This window comes from Eumetopias jubatus, unplaced genomic scaffold (assembly GCF_037043125.1).
Source record: "Eumetopias jubatus isolate StellerSeaLion01/CBP00866 unplaced genomic scaffold, mEumJub1_p1.0 scaffold_3, whole genome shotgun sequence".
Classification (NCBI taxonomy): Eukaryota; Metazoa; Chordata; class Mammalia; order Carnivora; family Otariidae; genus Eumetopias; species Eumetopias jubatus.
Window position 1 is genome coordinate 176,666,793 of NW_028274809.1, and position 16,556 is coordinate 176,683,348.

At 36.7% G+C, this 16,556-nt stretch overlaps 1 protein-coding gene and 1 pseudogene across 1 annotated transcript in view; both read left to right on the forward strand.

The window, feature by feature from the left end:
* GPC5 (glypican 5) overlaps positions 1–16,556 on the forward strand; it is a 649,065-nt gene that overhangs the window by 615,388 nt on the left and 17,121 nt on the right. The gene's annotated exons all lie outside the window — the stretch shown is intronic.
* Positions 10,255–10,523, forward strand: LOC114215867 (small ribosomal subunit protein eS27 pseudogene; annotated as a pseudogene).

Sequence of the window (16,556 nt, forward strand, 5' to 3'; positions counted from 1 at the left end):
AGATTTTTAAGAAGTTATTTGTAAGGGAGAAAAAACTAGGTATTACACAAATAGAGTTTGAGTGGAACATGGTCATTATGTTTAAAGAAGCAGAATTTGTGTTGTCTGAACAGTATCCAGGCATATGTGTTCAATAGATTAGAGGATTTAGAAATGACAGGAGTCATTTGAGCTGGGAATATTGATTGTGGAGACATAAGCCTATTAGACATGATAGAGTTAGGGTTATGGATAATGTCACTCAGAATGAATAATGAGAAAATAAAAAAGGGATAAGCCAGATTATTGAAGGTAATTATTAAAGAGATGGGTGAAGAATGCAACCCTATAAAAATGGATTAATATGTGATGGTCAAAGAAACAGGTCAAAATCTAAGTAAAGTAGTCTTCTACATATTAATAGAAAATAGAATTCTTTGAGAACAAGAAGGGTGTGTTCAAGAGCACCAAATGCTAAGTCCAGTAAGACCTGGATAGAAACTGTTCATTTAATTTGAATATTACATAATCATTACTGGTCTTAGGGGGAACTGATTCAATAAAGCTAGGCGGGAAAAAGACCGATAAAGAAGAAGAGTTATAAAACAGGAACAGACTTGCACAATTCACAGCGCTCACCAAAAAAATAAAATAAAATAAAATAAAACAGGAACAGATAAGAAAGTGAATACCACATATTGTAGAAACTTGGAAGGAACAATGAGGAGGAAGAAGAACAGATTTGATTGGTAGGAGTGGATCATAGGATTGTAACAGGGTCATTTGTATGTGAGAATATCTACGTATGCACATGTATGTGGTATTGTGAGAAATCTGAGAATAGTATATGTTGAGGAGATTTCCAGTAAAGAAAATGTTATGTATTTAGGTAGGGCAGGTATAATTGGCAGAAGACTATCCCCGATAATCAGGGAGGTGGGAGGGGGTGTTTTAACATGCAAACCTTCATGCCTATTTTCATTATAGGTATCACAAAGGTGGTTTTTGAATCACTGATTATGAATTTGCTAACTTCAACTGCCTATCACCAAAATATTTGTTCTATAACCACCATTTCGTATACCCATAACTAAATGGATAAAGTACTTATTGGGAAGTGCCTAATGAGCAAACTTTATCATTGTGAAATGGCAACATGGCAGCCTTTAAACTTTTATTTCAAATAATTTATTGATATTTTATTTTCTTTATGGATATCTTCACTCTCTCCAGGAAGTAGTGATAAATACATGAAGGATAAGAAGATTTTATATCTGTTTTAAATAATTATATTCACTTAAGTGTCACTGGGCTTATTTTACCATATTCTGGTTTATTTTTGATATGAATATCATCATATACTCACAAAGTTTTGTTTGATTTTTATCACCAATGTTTGTGCAAACTTGAACTTGCATCTCTAGTTGAATTTGTATTTAAAGAGGAAATCAGTCTCTATGTATATTTCTTATAATTGTTATGGCAGTATTACCTAAATAATATATATCTGTTAATAAATATTTTTATATGTAGTGCTAAAGAAAACGTCTCTCTGTTAGTAAGCGTGTTTCTGACATGACTTTATCAGTCAATTGGTATGACTTATCTTCCATTTGTTAAGACAAGTCATTTGTCTTGATACAACACATACAATTTAATACAGAGCAAAGGAGTTAGGAATGGAGTAAAGAACTTATTTTTATCTTATGACCCGAGCATGCTTTTGAGCCCAATTATCTCAGTGTGAAATATTAGGGAAATGTGAAGAGATTCTCTAGAAATACCATGTAAAAATAATCATAAATCTCTGTGATGGTGGTAAACCTCTAACATATAACTCTTGGGCATGTAGTTATTTTCATTACTAGTTTTGGCCAGAAAAATAGAAGTCATTGTTAAGATCAGTGCGATAAACATGCTTTAATAAATGATCAGAATAAGGCAGTATTAAGGAAAAACACTTGTCTAAAGAAGTATGGAATGACCAAGAAAGCCATATAGGGGTTACTTTTAAGAGGACCATTAGTAAAATAATTGTTTCGCTTTTCTAATGAGTGAATAAAAGCTAAAGGTAATGCAAAAAACAACTCTTCTCTCAAATGTTTAGTATTTGGCTCTGGAATGGTTGTTTATAATTATATTGGATCCTGTGGAAAAGTCATAAACCTGTGAGGTATTTTTGTTTGCTTTTGGCAGCATAAATCATCAATCTCTCTCTTTTTTTTTAAGATTCTATTTATTTATTTGACAGAGAGATAGAGAGCACAGGTAGGCAGAGAGGCAGGCAGAGGGAGAAGGAGAAGCAGGCTCTCCGCCGAGCAAGGAGCCCGATGCGGAGCTCAATCCCAGGACACTGGGATCATGACCTGAGCCAAAGGCAGACGCTTAACTGACTGAGCCACCCATCAATCTCTGCCTTTTCCCCAAGCAGTCACTGACCCAGAAAATGAGTGGCTGGAAATAATAATAATAAGATGTAGTTATTGTTTCCTGATTTAAAACTGAATGATTAACAATGGAGCTTTCTGCCCTTGTGCCCCGTTTCCTGTTGAGGCACATCCACAGGGATACTGAGTATCTTCCCGTGTCAGGTCCTAATTTCCTGCCCCAAAATCAGGTTCACCAGGGCTAGGGTGTCAGCACTTATGTAAGCATGCATGCATGTGAACACACATATACACATAGACACGCACATGCACAACTCTAGGTCTTCACTGGACTTTCTCTCTTTTTTTCCCCCTGCTCGGACTTCCACACCATTTTTATGCACAAAATCATGATTATGTACAAAAATATGTTATAAGGTTGACCTTATTATGTCTTAAATACTCTATCATTTTCTTTCTATGCAAGTAATGCATATTTATATGTGTATACACATAGATGTATTTATAATCATGCTGAAATGATATTTTAAATGATTTTACTAAACAAGAAAACATATGGGAATGTGGTGATTTGAAATTTTATCTAGATGATGTAGGGATCTTTTCCTTATGAGATCCAGCTCTGGGTTCACTTTAACAATGCCTTTGCCTCATCTATGATGATACAAATGTCAACTTGTATTTTAACGCATTTTTATTGTATTTTTAACATTCAGCTTTACAATTCATCTGGAAATTACTGTGGTAAAATTAACTATTTTCTTGCCCTAACAAATTGTTTTAAGACTCAACAGTCACCTTTTTTGAAAAGACCAACTAGCTCTTCTACTGAGCATGTTTTCTGATTCCTTGCTATGCAAGAGGTTGATAGAGATGCCCCCAACCTCTGTCCTTCAACCACAGTCCAAGTAAAACTAGCATTTCTTTTAAAAATATAGGTATAATCCCCTCCTTCTCCCTATTATTGAATAGATTTCCATTATAACTACTCTAAGAACCTCTAACTCTATTTAATTGTGTGGATTTGGTGATCCCACTCACATTTTCCTGAAGGTTGCTCATGAGACAATGAGTTGTAGTATGGCGGAGATACTGAGTTTGGGGCTGCTGGATGGCAGCTTTGGTTTGGATCTACATCTCTCCTCACTGGTATCAGTGCTCTGCTCTAGCTCCTTTTTGCTCTTTGATAAGAAGTTACACAAATGGTTACTAAATTGGCCTCTCAAGTCTGGCTCTCATGGACAAAGTGTGTCATTATTTCAAGCGTATTTTTGTGGCTTATCCTGTGCATGAAGGTCATGGTTAAGGGAAAGGTTGGAAGAAGCCTGTGGAAACACATAGGTGTTTCTATAGGTAACTCTTCAATCTTCTTGATTTCTGCTCTTCTTCCCAGTTCTTATATCCACAAGAGTTTTAAGTTGAAAAACTGCCGCTACCCTAGCATTGTGTGTACTCAGAGCTGTGGGTCCCTTTCCCCCCAGCTAAGCTATCAGGGGGATTCTACTCCTCCTCGGACTTCCAGAAAGCCCTCATAGTTTCTTGGTGGCTGAACTCCCTTTCTCCCATTCATAACACATTTATAGCTATGTTTTCAACGGGATTTTGGCCAAGTGCAAAGTGAGGCTTTTCTGGAAAGTTTGCTGAAATGTGAGGAAATTGCCAACTCTATTTACTAATAAATTTAAATATAGAAAAATTTTAGAATTAGAATTAAGGTCTTGAATTAGAATCAGGTCTAGAATTGGAATCAAATCAAAGCCAGAGAAGAAGTGAGCCCATTTCAGCCTTTGTTAGAAACAACTTACATGTCTCAAAGATTTTGTGACATTGGTCCAGTGATAGGAGCAATGTTCCAAATATCACATGATTTATAGGAAGGTAACTGTTAAGATAGTTACACAAATGCAGATCAAGCAGTAATTACTTACTCTGACATGGTAGTTTTAAAAGGAAATTGTAACCATCTTTGGAGAAACAGGAAGCTTAAGCATTTTGAAGTGCCCTTTGTCTTTTCTTCTAGTGAAAATGTTTACTTATTTATTTAATTTGAGTACAGTTGACACACGCTGTTACATTAGTTTCCAGTGTACAACGTGGTGATTCAACACCTCTGTATGTGATGCTAGGCTCACCACAGGTATGGCTACCATCTGTACCATACGATATCATGGCAATTCATTACATTTGCAATGTATCACATTATCATTTCTATTACAATATCATTGACTATATTCCTTATGCTGTACCTTTTATTGCCATGACTTACTCATTCTCTAACTGAGGTGCCCTTTGTCTTGAGGGTGATAGTTTACCTGGGGCTCACAGTGAAGTTTACTGGGTTTTAAAAAACAGCCCTGTTACTTCATCAAGGTCTGGCCCTTTTGCTTTTAGCAGCCACAGGCTTCTGGGCCTCTAAGGGGCCCAAAAGCCTAAAACATCTGAAAAGACACAGCCTTCAGTTTCTTCTTAGGACCACAGAGGTGTGAAAATCCAGTTGCCGGTCTGCGTCCTCTTGCTTCAGCCTGTAGGCTCTTAACTAGGTGCTTATCCTAACACCTTATAACATACTTTCTGTATATGGTTTCATTTCCAAACCATCATACCTACTTGTCTCATAGTTTTTCCAACTTCTCAAAACTTTTCTGTAAGTGAGGCCATGTAGGCAAACATTCTCTCCATGACCTCACCTTCCATGCAGAAGAGAAACAGCATCCGTTGCTTCTGTGAGGCTTTGGAGGCTTTAATGTTATTGGTAGACTTTGCTTTTGGCCTTCTCCTAATCAATAGGTCAGTCTATTTTTTTTTCTTCTATGTTTAGCTATCTAATTTTATTGCTTACATATGTTCTTAAAGAAACCAAACCTTTTTCCCCTCTTCAGAATGGTCAAAATATGTTGGCAATAAGAAAAACAATTTTTTAAACTGTGTTAAAATTCACAAATTATTTCCTTGTTCTCCTTGACACACTGAAGATACAAACTGTATAGAAATAATATTTGTTCCAGTCAAGTTGACCATGTAGAAAAGAAATCTTTACCTTTGATACTGGCCTTCTTTGGATCACACACTGGGGTAATTTCTGAAATCAAAATGCCCTCTTATAATTATCACCTATTTACAAATTATTGATAAAATTGATAGTTGCCATTAGGAAATTATTAAAACCCACACAGAGTTCCAAAATATGTGCAGGTGCTAATTTGTACATCTAAAGAAGTTCTTAAATTGAAATTTAAAGCCTAGAAAATATTTGCAAGAATGTTACAGTTTATGACAACTATAACATTGTTTATTTCATGTCCTTTCTGTACCTACCTTACTAGAATTTTGGAGACTAAATTTATGAAAATAAAAAAGGAAAGACAGGAAGCTGGGCTTTCTTCTCATGTTTATTACAGGTTTTACCAGGAGCCTGGGTCTCATTTATGTCACCATGGACTTATTTTACAAGTTTGGACTTACAAAAATGTGCCAGAATTTGAATGCCTTACACATGTTTTGAAAAGCGGCTATGTTATATGCAATGCACTGACCTTTTAGTATTCATTTTGATTGGTTAATGGTTACACCTTTATAGTTCAGTCAGATTGTAAACAAGGGAAAAAAGGGAATTTATAAAGGTCAGGGAAGTTTAGTGGCAAAATTTATGAAACCCTACACTTTTCCTATGAATAAAAATGATGAAAATTTATACATTTGCCTTCTAAACATATATTTAAGAAAGAGATTTTTAAAAATTCATTCAAAACATAAACTACCAGATAGTATTTTCTTAATTTTGTTTTAAATAAATCTTGTTTGTGTGTACCTTTTCCAAGAAAGCTTCTCTTCCTTCACTGAACATCTTTCAAATTATTATTTTTAAAAACAAATGGCATTGTCTTTGCATATAGTTACAATAACAATACTAGAAAATCCCCAAGGTTTAGGCTTTTGTTTTTATTAAGCATTGTTCCTCTAGTTCCTAGAACATAGTGTCTTAATAAATTGTATTTGCTTATCAAAATTGAAATCTTAAGGGAAAATATAAACAATATAACTAAGCATCCAAAGAATGATAGAAAGTATTCAATAAAGTCTTAGCAATTCTTAGGATGGTCTTCCAGAATTATCTGCCCTTCCATCTATTTCTCTTTATGGTGTAGAGTCATTCTTGAGCTTAACTAAGAAAAAGAGAAGAACTGAAAAGAGCTGGATATTACACCTGATGTGAGCAGTCAGGTCACATTGTTCAGGAGCAGCATTGCTAGAATATTTTTTGCTTAAAATTGCACAGGAATGGAGAGAAAGACTTTGCAAAAAGAAGAAAGAAAGAGTAGGCAGGGGTATGGTTGCTGCAGAAGCCCCGGTGACGAGGGGAAGAAAAGATTAGGTGTGGAAAAGCAATCAACACTCTTGAGAGTTGAGAATGGGGAACGTGGAAAATTGATTGGCTTTCCCGAATGGCTAAAAATCGTCAGCAGCGTGTCAATAATGTATAGATTCTGAAGAGTCTGGCTTAGGCAGACACGTAGAGGGTCTCTACTGTGTGGGTGAAGCACGCTGGAGTCTGGTGGTGAGGAAGACGAACAAACTGTTACAGTTATATATAACTCTGTGGGTGTGGAGCAGGATACAGAGCTGCAGAGACCATTATTTTAATTTAATTTAATTCTAGAACTATATTTAAGTATTTTTCTGAAGAAAAATAACACACTGGCAGAAAAGTGGTAATTATCTGGGATGACATCATAAGCAGTTTCTGATATAGCTCTCAGTGATCCCACCTCTAAGTGTTCATGCCTTTGAGTGATCCCCTCTTCTCGAGTGTAGGTTGGACCTCATGTCTTGTTTCTAATGAACAGAAGATAGCAAAAGTAATGGGATGTCGCTTCTGGGATTAGGTTACAAAGCGTTCAGGCTTGAATCTAGCCGGTCCTCTCCCTTTCTTGCTGGCACTTTCTCCTGCCCTCTTGCTTGCGATGATAAAGAGAGCTGCCATGTTGTACGATGCTTTATGGAGAGGCCTGTGTTGTGAGAAATCAAGGGATTCCTCAGTCCAACAAGTGTCAAGGAACGAAATCCTGCCAACTAGCACGTGAGCAGGATTGGAAATGAATCCTTGCCTGTCAGGCGTTGAGATGACTGCATTCAAACAGCTACCATCACACACACACACACACACACGCACACACGCACACACACACACATCCCCCTCCTTTCCATTTCTATTGTCAGTACCCTACTGGCTTAGAGCTATAACTGACAATATAGAAGAGGAGTTAGTGTTGGTGCCCACATAGCTTTGAATTGGCACTCTCCTCCCTTTATGTTTCAGTGCCATTTTGGAGGGATAAATCTTCGTTCCATCCAGCCCTTAAGTATAGTGTTTTAATCAGCTGGTCTTTTTCTTTTTTTCCCTAAAGCTTACATTGTATCAGTGGCAGAGGGAATAGCGATATTGTTGGGAAAAGTTATTCTGATCAAAGGAGGGGGAAATTGCATCTTCTGGGAAAGCTTGTGTGAAGAACTATAAAAGGATATGACACTGAATACATGGAAAAGAGAGGGACCACTTAGGACATGACAGCAGTATCAAAAGCAAGCCAGTTTGTGCCAAAAATAAACAGTTCTCATGCTGCCTCTGGCATATATATCAAAAGATATTAATACTTAAATTTTAAGTGAAAATATTAGCTTTTCTAGTATGAAATTGTTATATGGGGTAAAAAAAGCAATATATATATATGTTTTACACATATATATGTTTTATAATAAATAAATACATACATACATACATACATAAATAAGGCCAGGCTTTTTTGAAGTTTAAATCATCTACTAATACAACTAAACAAGGTTCTATGAAATGATGTTCAAGAACTAGAAGCATACATAATGGTGCTCAGGGTTCAGTAGGTCACAGATTAATATTCTTGAATCAGCAGAGCAGAACTAAGCACCCAAACACCAGACCTCAAAGTAGGTTTCAGCTATTTAAGGACACTTACCCGGTAGAGGGATGTGGGCAAAATGCCAGGTAGACGCTGGTAAAAACACCATATTGGATATTTAAAGTTTAAATGTATTTAAAGGTTTTACTGAACTGCAGAAGGTTTTCTGTATTGCCTAAAACTTATAATGAGAATGAATTATTTATATAAAAAGCTACTTTTGTAATTTTAAAGTGGGGAACAAAGACCCCCCCCCCCCAAGCCTCTGCAGAATGTTCTCTTTGGCAAATGAATCAGGCCAGAAAGTTATTTGGGCCTATCTGAAGGTCCAGCAAAATTTTTACTCTATGATGGAATAAAACTGAATTTGGAGGTACTCAGGTTTTCATTTGTCCATGCCCCACCTGATAGATGCTTTACTACTGCAGGTGAAGGGATGTTCCTTGGATCAATCTTCTCTTCTCTAATATTTACCTTCTTTAAAAATGTATGGAATATTGACTCACTCAGTTCTACCCTCGTCTTCCTTATTTCCTCCGGGTCTTTTGATAGTAGATGCTGACATCCCCGTCTGTCATTCATTCCAGTATGGTTCTCAGGGTTGGTTTGTTTGTTGTTTCTCCCGCCTTCAACCTGAGATTTCCGGGCCAAAGTAAAGTACTTACTCACACCACAGAAAGAGGACGGTTCATGCTAGTATTCCTTTTTTTTTTTTTTTTTTTTTAGTATTCCTGATCATTTCTCCAGTGACGCCCAAGTCATTACAGAGCTCTCTCCAGGGACACAGACGGTTTATGTATCACACCTTTGAGTTACATTTTGCCAACTGACCTAAAAACAAGATACATTTGTCACATTCTGAGCTACTTCCTCAGACATATTGGTAGAAATCTACTACCTCTCCATGCAAGGCTCTGGGTATATTTCTATATGCCCAGTGTTCAACTCCTCAAGATGGACAGTAGGTATGTCAATAATATATACCTGAATGGTCATTATAATAACAAGACATTTCTATTTTTATTTCTGTCAGAGTTCGGAGTCCCACTAGCAAGACCTCTCTCTTGAGCAGCCATCTTAAATCCTTTTGGGGCAAATTCCAGATTTGTTTTTAACTTGAGAAGCAATTTTGGGTACTTCATTGATTCCCAAGATGAGCATGTAAAAAACATAACATGACTTGGAAGTCTATATTTATTTTTGGAATATTCATTTCTGGAAAAATTTCATGATGTAAAATTTTTTGAATTTTAAGATGCTTTGGGGAAAAAGTTAAAAGTCTATGTGACAACAAATAAAGTATTAAAAGGAAAGTGAATGTAAGTATGGCATATAGGTCAGACTAGGCCAAAAGAACTTTTGCAATAATTAAAAGGCAGATAAATTATAAAATTATAATTTTAAAGACAGCTGGGACAACAAAAAGAACCTAGAAGAGCTAAAATTTATAGACTGGAGAAACCTTCCAACATGGGCTGATGATTGCCAATATTTATTTCTCTGGATGCCTTTTGTGACTATGGGTAGAGGCTGGGGACTGCTCTTGGCCCAGATGAATCTTAGGGTGTAAAGTAAGCAGTGGCATCCATGATTTATTTTCCATATAACATATCTGCTGTGTTATTGGGCTATATGTGAGGCTGAGGGATTATGACAGGGCATTCTAAAAGGCAGAATGAAATCCCTCCAGGATCTCACAGTGGTCAGGAGATAAAATTCTTGAAAGGGAAGTGTCTGCCACAAACGCATGGCCAATCCCCATTACCTTACCCCAGACATTTCTCAGATCTTGAGGCTGCAGTAGAGTAAGGCAGTAAAGAGCTAACCTCAATATTCCTGAAAGGTGGTTGTTGTTAACATGGTAATAAAATAAACGTAAACAGAATGAAAAATTGGAAATTTTAGCAAAGAATTTGTATATATATATAAAATCAGGTAGCCTTTCTGGTGGTGACGACCTCCCCACGAGAACATGCCCCTCGCGAAGGATCTCCTGCACCCGTCCCCAGAAGAGGAGAAGAGGAAGCACAAGAAGTGCCTGGTGCAGAGCCCCAACTCCTACTTCATGGACGTGAAGTGCCCAGGATGCTACAAAATCACCACCGTCTTCAGCCACGCACAAATGGTAGTTCTGTGTGTCGGCTGCTCCACTGTCCTCTGCCAGCCCACAGGAGGAAAAGCAAGGCTTGCAGAAGGATGTTCCTTCAGGCGGAAGCAGCACTAAAAGCACCCTGAATCAAGATGCGTGGGACACTATCCCAATAAACAGATTTTGGATAAAAAATAAAAATAAAAATAAATCAGGTAGACATTTTAAAATGGAAAAGTCCAATAATTGAACTGAAATCACTGAATAGGTTTTTTGTTTGTTTGTTTGTTTTTAAAGAGAGAGAGTGTGTGTGCACCTGTATGCTCACGAGCGGGGGTGGGGGTGGAGGGAGAGAGGGAATCCCTGTGCCCAGCACAGAGCCCAGCATGGGGTTCAGTCCCACGACCCTGAGATCATGACCTGAGCCAAAGTCAAGAGTCGGATGCTTAACCAACTGAGCCACCCAGGCGCCCCTTAAATCACTAATGGGCTTAAATCAGAGTACATAAAATAAAACCCAAATAAGTGAACCTGACGAGAGATCCACAGAATTAATCTAAAGCCCATAAATTAGATAAAGCAGAACAGAACGTAAGAGACATGGATCACAGTCAAGATGTCTAATATACCTGCAATTGGAGACCAGGAGAGACAGATGGGAGGGAGGAGGAAAGAAGACATCTCTGAAGAGCAATAGGTCAAGAATTTTGGAAAACTGATAAAGGAAATACATACTTTTAAGAAGCTCAACAAAACCTAAGCAACATAATACAAAGAAAACCATAACTAGGAAGATCATAATCAAACTCTTGAACCAAGACAAAATGAAATTCTTAAAAGCAAATAAAAGAGCAAAAATAAGACTTTCAACAGAACCTACAGTGGAATGGCGTCTTTAACATGTTGAGGGGAAAATTATGCCAATCTAAAACTCCGTAACCAGTGCAAATGTACATATAAATGAGACATAATAAAATATATTTCATCAAATAAATATTGAGTGAGTGCTTAACTAGCAGACCTGAACTACAAGAAATACTTGAGTTCTTCAGGCTAAGGAAAAATGATCCTGATAGGAGCATGAAACTGCAGGAAGCAATGAAGTTCACTGAAAACAAACCTTAAAATATTGGCACAAGATGAAAATTTGAGAATTGGAATGAGCTCTGTATCTGTTACAGAAACCGTATCTATAATTAACACATTTTGTGTGCGCGGGCGCGTGCGCACACACTCTTCAAGCACAGATGGGTTATCTGATAAATTCTTCTAAAAACTTAAGGAATGAATAAGATTAATCTTACACAAGCGCTTGCAGGAAATTCACACAAAAGAGAGAATACTTCCCAGTTTGCTGTGGGAAGCAAATATGGGCACCAGAATCTGACAAGGATATTAAAAGGAATTTATCAGGAATATTTACCAGGAACTAGACATGAGAAGGAGGGGTAAATATGAGAATTGTCTTCTGGAATTGATAATATATGTTGAAATGTGATAATAAGTGGGAGTGACTAGTTAACTTTTCTAAGGTTCTTACATTGTTGCAGAAGTGGTAAAGTATTGTTGAAAGTATAATAAGTCTAGAATAAATATTATACTATAAATATTACAATTATAATCTCTAGGATATTCGAAAAGGTATCACAGGAGGCTAACAAACAGTAAAATAAATGATTCATCTAAAAATGGCAAGAAAGGAGAGAAAAAAATAAAAATATTGTAGAAATGTAAAAATAAGTGTCATATCTAGAATTTATAAAGAGCTCTTAGGAATCCATTAGAAAATATAGATAATCTATTTTTGCCTGGGTAAATGACTTGAAAAGTCACCTTATAGTAGAGAATGCAAAAAAATCAAAATCAGATAAGAATAAATCATTAAAACTACACTAAAATACTGTTACACCCCCACAAAATAACTAAAATTAAAATGACTAATACTATCAAGTGTTGCATAAAGAATGGAATAACTGTCAGTCTCATGTATTGCTGGCAGGAATTTAAACCTGAACAACCATATTGAAAATCTGTGTTGGCAGTGTCTATTAAAGATCAATATTAATGTGCCCTATGTCTCAGCAATTCCACTCCTGGGTGTATACTCAAGGTCAATGAATGCTTAAGTCATTCAAAAAACATGTAAATATTCAATTGGCCCTATTTATCATAGCCCCAAATTTGAAAACAGATGAATGGTCTAATGCTCAATAAATCAGTTGCTGTATATTCATAAAATGGAATACCTATATTGTAATTTGCAGGGTTTGGTAAGTGCAACCTCAAAATATGGCACCACGGCATAGAGAATATTTTGAGCTGAAGAAATTTGAGGAAGGGCAGGCGCAGGAAGGATTTTCCTACTTCCTCTGAAGCAGGTCTCATGTGAGAGGTGCTCTCCCTATACCAGAGGTAAGGAGTAGCCTTATCTCCAAAGACTAGGGATACCGCCCAGGGAAATCTGAATGAACAAGCCTTGCTTTTTCCCCACTTAGCTCATATCCTCTTTTGTCCAATCCCATTTTCCCATGATTTTCCACTCTTCATCAAACCTAGCATAACAATACCCAGATTTAACTGCTTCTTCCCAATGAAGACTCCTGTGTCATGTAAAACCTAGATTAAATAAATTTGTATGCTTTTTCTCTTGTTAATCTGTCTTCTGTTACAGGGGTTGTAGTTGAGAACTTAAAAGGGTAGAAAGAAAATATATTTTTCCACCCCTACACAGCAATAAAGAATGAACTGTTCATATGCACAATAATATAATAAATGTTTAAAACATAATGTTGAATATAAAGTCATATATGAAAGGATATATACTGCATGATACTATTTTTATGAAATTCATTAATAGGCAAATGAATCTATGTAAGTAGGGGTCAGAATAGGACTTACCTTTTGATTATTGCTACAGGCTGAGATGATAGATTTCTGGGGATGCTTGTAATGTAATATGTTCTCATTTGAGTTGTATTTTTGTGTGCATACCTGTGCAAAAACTCACTGAACTGTATATTTAAGATCTGTATACTATTTTAGTAAATTATACAATAATATTAAGAAGGGGGAAAGAAGTAAAAAAATAAAGCTAGTTTCGTTGAACAGATACCCACCTGTATGATCTAACGATTCCACATTTAAGCATATACCCAACAGATAGGACTGCTTTTTTTTTTTACACCAAAAGACATTTACAAGATTTACACAGCAACAGTATTTTTAAATCCAGACACTCCAAATAGTATGATTGTCCACCAACAGAATGGGAAATTAAGTTACGTTTCACTGGTAAGACAGAATAAAATGGAGTAATTAAGAAGAATGAATTTCTGCTACATCTGGAGTATCACAGACATGCTTACGTTCATATAAAGTTCCTCAGAAAAGTGAGTGGAGGAAGGTGGAGGTGGAGGAAGTGGAGGAAGGTGGAGGAAGTCAAAATTGTGTTACATTTGGGAGAAGAAAATGAGGCATAACAGAGGCTTCTGAAATGCTGGTAATGTTCTGTATCATGAGGATGGTGGTCACAGGGCTGAGTTCATGCCGAAGAATTCTTGAAGTTATACATTTATGATTTGGGCACTATTTAGCATGCGTCTTTGTATTAATTTGTAAGGGTTACTGTAATAAGATCCCACAAGTAGTGGCTTAACACAACAAATTTATCGTGTCACGGTTCTGGAGGCTAGAAGTCTGAAGTCTGAGTCAGCCAAGGGTGGGTTGCTCTGGGGGCTACAAATCTGTTCTGTGCTCTCTCCTAGCTCCTGCTCGTTGGTTGGCAATCTTTGTGGCATCTTTGGCTTGTAGGTGCATCATCCAATCTACACCTTCATGTGCATTCTCCTGCTATTTGTTCATATAGTCTTCACTCTGTTTGGCCCTTTGTTCAAATTTCCCCTTTTTATAAGGACACTAACCATATTGGATTAGGGCCCACCCTCATGATCTCATTCTAGCTTTATTACCTCTGTAAAGAAACTGTTTTCAAATGAGGTCATGTTCGGAGGTACTAGGATTTAGGACTTCAAAATATATTTTTGCAGAAACAAAATTTAACCCAGAAGAAACTTATACTTTACTTTTTAAAAATCCAAAAATTAAATCTATCAGAAAAAGGAATACAATTGAAATGAAGGTCAAGGAGGGTTGCAGTAAGCCTTGACAATATAATACCTGTTTCCAAACCAAATGTTAGAATGGCTTGAAACATGTTAGAATTGAAAATCTTAGAACTGTAAGACACATTTGGAAACTGTTTCAGCCTCCTCCTTTTTTTCAGCGAAAACATTTAGGCTCAGCAAGATTAAAGAGTTTGTTTAAGGCACACATTTAAATCGTTAACAGGAGAATTTAGCCTAGAATCCCAGTCAAATACCCGCCTACCTTCTCCCCAAGACAACCACAACCTTAAATTTTACTAATTTTCTCAAATTGTTTCTAGAATATTTGCAAAATCACATTTCCTTAATGCTCACTGGACATATCTTTGTCCGTATTTTTATGGTTTATGTAAAGAAAGCTAGATTAAGGGAATTTCACTGCAAAGGTGAAAACCAGAATGACATTTGTGAGGCTATAACTCTTGTTACCATCTGGCATACACAAGGGTGTCATACTAAATGAGATCAGAATGAGCTCCTTGGAAGTAAACCTTTAATAGACGGGGGAACTTCAGGGGAATCTTTCCTAGAATGTTTTAATAGAGCATTTGAGGATGAAATTTGCACAGCTGGCCAGTGAAGGCAATCGAGATTAGTTGCCAAAACCAGATTTTAAATGAATTTGCCATCCGTCACAGTTCTTTCAAAAAGACAATGGAAATTTTGACGAATTAACAAATAAAAATCTTTTCTGATCTGGAGCCCTGACACTTGCCCATGTATCCCGATTAACATTTTCCTTCCTCCTTCCCTCCTTCCCTCTTTGCCTTCCTTCCTTTTATTTTTTTTTACTTTTGCTGTTTCTCATCACATCAGTCTTCTACAGATCAGTCATTAAAGACAGTGACCATGACACATATCAGCTGAATGGCATAAATCTTACAGTCCTGTTAGAAATATACTAAGATAATAAAATGAAACAGCAAGGGAAAATCTAAACAAATGGAAGATGCTAATTCCCATACTCCATGTAGAAAGGACATGGTCTTTCTGTCAGCAGAGATAACTGAGTTGATGGCACCGCCAATCATTTTCTTTATGACTGAGCCGAGAAAAAAAGCAAAATTTCGCAGACAAATTGAGGAAAAACAAACACTCAGGAACACATGCAAAATTAATAGTATATCGTTAACTAGCAAATGCATGTAAAGTTAAAACTGCCTTCATAATCTGGGTCCTGCTTCCCTTCTAGAGAGTGTGGTCAATAGAAACCTGATTCACCAGCTGATGATCAGTTACCTAGAATTCCTCTTCAATCCATCCATTCATGTTTTGGAATACCTTCCCTTGTTTGCTCAGGGGGAGCAGATGTTCAGTTTTGTTCTTTGACTTTGGAAATTTGGTTGTTGTGCTCTGTAGTGTCATGGAAGCTGGTACAGGATAACGAGGCAAATGGCTAGGCATGTTCTGAGCAGTAAGTGACTAATACCTTTACTTGCCGTGACACCCGAACCAGGAAGAGGCCGTCTGGGCCCAAGTGACTGGGCATTTAGGGCAAATATGCATGATAGTCTATATCGCCTGGGTGGGAATTTAAATATTTTTTCACCCGTATGAAAACCTAGTTACAGAGATAAAGGCTTTCAGCATGTTAACAAATTACTTCCCAATGATAAAACACATCATGAATAATGCAAATTTACTCTTCACCCAAGAAACATGAAATAATGAGATTATTTAATATCTGATTCTACTGGTTTAGGATGTCCTTTAATTTTAATCATAGACTCACCTGGAACAGCTAGAAATCTGGATAGTTTCTGTCCTATAATATGGGTGAGTGACAATATGGAGTGTAATTTGTGTATCTCTGTAGGTGACTATGTAATAATGACTTAGAAAATTAACAAATTAGCTGGGAAGTAAGATAGTGACATCAAGAAAATAATTCTCACCTTTTTCAGGGGTGGGGGTGGGGGGAGTATAAAGGATATGACTCATGAAATGTCTGACTTCAAGAAACTTGCATTACACATCTACTTAGTTCATTGAATATCTCATATGT